Source organism: Belonocnema kinseyi, chromosome 2 (assembly GCF_010883055.1).
Source record: "Belonocnema kinseyi isolate 2016_QV_RU_SX_M_011 chromosome 2, B_treatae_v1, whole genome shotgun sequence".
NCBI lineage: Eukaryota > Metazoa > Arthropoda > Insecta > Hymenoptera > Cynipidae > Belonocnema > Belonocnema kinseyi.
In genome coordinates this window covers 107,345,621-107,349,909 of record NC_046658.1, presented here as the reverse complement: position 1 = coordinate 107,349,909, position 4,289 = coordinate 107,345,621, and positions in this window count along the sequence as shown.

The following is a 4,289-nucleotide window of genomic DNA, read 5'->3' as shown; positions in this document are numbered from 1 at the left end:
CTTACTCGTCGGATTCAAAATACTTCGAAGGCTGGTATTAGGAAGGAAAATGTATTCGAAAGATATTTGATTTCGGTAACTGTTAGACATCAGAATATCATATATGAGTGAGATGATATTCATTATTGGGTAATTCACTTCATACAGGGCCCTTTTACGTCCAAGCTATAAATGATCATAAAGACACTAGGTTAATCTAAATTTTTGTCCTATAATTTCCTCATATCTCTCACAAATCTGACAAACAATTATTTTCGAATTTCATTCCCATGATTATATTTTATACGGTACCAAAAAAAACCTCATGGGTGAAAAATTGGGTTTTACCGATTCTTCCCTCTAATAATATTTTTTTTTCGGTTTGTTCTAATTAAAAAAAAAATTCTTACATCAAACTTTGTCCTATACTGATTATTATTAAATGTTTAAATACATTTTTTTAACAAATGTTTTTTTTATCACACTTTTCTCTTAGAATAGAATTAAAATGGCACAGTTTTTCCAAATTTTTAAACTTTTCACTTAGAGCGAGGTAATAATCCATTAAAATGAACAAAATTAATCGTTTAATCAGTTCAATATTATTTCGAATAAAATTTTATTGGAATAGTGTCAGAAAATTTCGGATTTTTTTCGGATATTTTCAACTTTTTGTTAACTTTTCACTTAGAGTGAGATAACAATGAATAAAATTTAACAAACAATTGTATACACAAATTATAATTTTTTATAACTATCTCTTTTTATAATACTGCTGAATAGTTGCCGTTTTTCTGACATTTTTTTCTTTTTGGCAACCTTTTACTTAGTGAGGTAATGATTAATGCAAACTCACAAAAGAACACAGTTCTACCAAAAACGAGATCATGATTGTTGTTGGGGAGCTGGGGATCATTTCCGAAACCATTTGCTGCATAGAATCCGAATTCGAGATCAGAATTAACCCGTAAAATTGGAATTGTGATATATTTTGGGTTATGTACTTGAAAATGGGGTTCACTGTAACAAATAAAAACGAAATTCACAAGCGTTTGTAATTTTACGAATATAATTTTCGGTAATATTACCACTTTGAGCATGGTCACTTTCCAACATTGAAATTAGGGATTCTACACATGCTTGTAAAATTACGAAGCTTCACATCGTAAAATAACCTACATTCCGCGATAAACCTACGTTGAATTCAACTTTGGCATTTTCCCAAAATAGCAAAATCGCAACAGTTTTTGCAAATCCAATACGATATATAATATGTCAGAATGTACACGTAAAATTATCAAAAGGAAATGGAAATTATACATTGCACATGCAGATAATTCCAACATTATGTAAAATCCTAAGTCTCAAGAATGTGGAAAATGGAAAAGAAATATTACAAGTTAATTTTATTTTTTTCTGAATTAAATATTTAAAATAAATATATTGTTTACTTTTTAAATATTTTTTCAATACAGATTGAACATTTTTTTTATTGAAAATGAAATCCTTTCCACTAAAAAAGTTTCTACGTTATGTTGAACGACAGTTATGTTACTTGTTAAATTATTTTATTTTTTATTTTAAAATTCCAGACGTTTGGGAATTAAAATGACCTATATTGTTAATAATGGTTTTCGATTAATATTTTACTTTAAATTTCACTTTAAATCTCCCTCTGAGAGAACTCTGTCTAATGCGTCTAATTAGAGATGGTATAAGGAAGCCTCAGAATTCTGCAACATAAATCTTCAGCAATCGTGATAAGATATGGTTTTCCTCACGAGCACTTGTTAGTTTCGTTAAAAATAGAAGAAGGATGTGTTAAGGTAAATGTAGCGATTTTAATATATTAAAAAAATCAGTGTGGTTGTACTTTTCTAAGTTAATTCATTGTTGTCTCTGTTTGGAGGTTATATTACTGCATTCGTCTTTCCGTTACAACATTGCAATAAACTTGGACAATTATAGTCATGTTTATTTCTTTTTTAATATGTTAACATCGTTAAAATTGCCTTTACATCGAATTTCTTACATGTATTGATTTCAAATCGTAGATTTCAAATTCTTTATGTCTTATGGTCCAATCGTGAATCAAAAAATTTATTTTTTGATTCACGATTGGACCGTAAGACATAAAGAATTTGAAATCTACGATTTGAAATCAATAAATATCAACGGTCGAAGAAAGGATTGATTTGTTTCATCAAATCATTTTACAATTTCTTACATGTACTTTGAATGAAACTAAAAAGAAAGGAAAGAACTAAAATGAAATTTCTAGAGAAGAAAAAAATCCCAAATTAAAAAAAAATAATTTTTTGAATCTGCCCTGTAATATTGTCAAGTGTAATGAAAAAATGCAGTAAGCTGGCAATTTCATACACTTAATCTGGGAAAATTACCATAACCTATAAATTCATATTCATTTGATAATTTACAACATCGAGTGGCGATTACAAATAACCCAAAAGTAAAATCACAAGACGGATTGAAATATTCCCGTCTTTCGTGAATATCCAACCTTACATGTTAGTAATAATCGAGCCCACATTGAACGTGCTAAGATTACAGTAAATTTTTTTAACAGTTTTTCTGGCTACTTTTGAGGTTATGCACAGGATAATAAAAATTTGTTGTTTTTTTCTGTCTAGTTGCAACATTTGACACTGCTCTTATCCATAAAAATAAGCTTTGACCGGTTACTTACGATGTTTCCTTCTAAAGTTACATTAATACGTTGAATCATACATACACCCACTAAATAATTTCTATTGAAAATTTGTGCTTGGATGTTTTTGGGGTCGCTTAGTTTAAATATGAGGTCAGAAAATAAAATTTTTTATTTTTAAGATAATGGATTCAAAATGCCGCAATAAAATATACCAAAAACGATATTATCATCTAAAAAATTTCATTTGAGTTTCCTGGGGTTGCTGCTTACGGATATCATCCTCTACATATTCTCAAAAGTAACCAAAAACTACATTTTTCAAGTAAATAATCACACATATCTCATAATCCTGACGTGATGGGCCAATTCTAACTTCGGATTCGGATTTTACGAAGAAAATGGCTTTGGAAATGGCCCCCAGATGCCCAAAAACAAAACCTTAATAATTGCTTAAATGATTACTTTTATTTTTAATAATAACTTCATTGAACAATGCGAGAATGTGCGAATAAATTGCGAATAGAGCGGATGAATTAAGGGATGACATTTTTTTTATTATCTCTTCAATTTAATGTGCAGAGGCGTGAGAAAGCAAACACGTTTATTAGGTTATCTAGTTGATATATAACAAATTATAATATCACATAGTGAAAATTGTGGATTGTTCGTTTTTAAAGTTCATGATACTATTTTTTAATATTATGAACGAAAAATAAATATATAATTAAATGTAATGGACGAAAAATAATTATTTCCTTAATTTTTCGTCAATAATCTTCCAAGTGGTGTTTAGTGGCTTATTTATAAACTTAAAAAATAATATTGAATTATGAATTTTAATCACTAGGCATTATTGATCATTTATCTTAACAATAATTAATATAAAAAATTCCTTTCCGTTCTGCTTTTAAAGATCCATATTGGGAATTTGTTTATATAATTTGTATTTGAAAGTAAACAAATAATATCGAATGATACATTCTCGTGATAAATTATACCTTGTCGATAAAAACAAATAATTTTATTTCTAAAATATCACTTTAAAATCGAAAATTTGTTATCTATTTACATTAAAATTAAAACAATTAAAACTCGAGAATATTTTGCACATATCAATTTTAAATTGTATTCTCAACTATGTGGGTATTGCTGCGGATGCTCTATTTCCTGCGGTATCAAATATAAATAATGATTTAGAATGTTCTGAATGTATATAATGCTATAAAGCAATTCAGAAAATAATTATGTGATTTATTTATACTTATCACAAATGAATGAACTTAAGTATCTATTTTTGAAACAAATTTATAGTATTCAATATATTTTTTATCAAAGCAGTATTTGGCACACATCAAGGCATTGCCTTGATAAATGGATTACTGCGGTTTTCCAGACGCTATATTATTACCTTCAAACTAACCTTTCTTAGTCGCCAGTGATAATGCCTGTCAAAGTCGCAGTGTGTCTCTAATGTTACAATATTGTAATTTAAAAAAAATATTAATAAATTTATAAGTCAGCATAACTTAAACTTCCGAAAATATTTTCAACTTCACTTAAAATATAATCGCAGTATTACCAGTGCAGCGATTGCATCACCGCAGTAGTTGGCGCGCAGAAAATCATACCAACCTGCAGT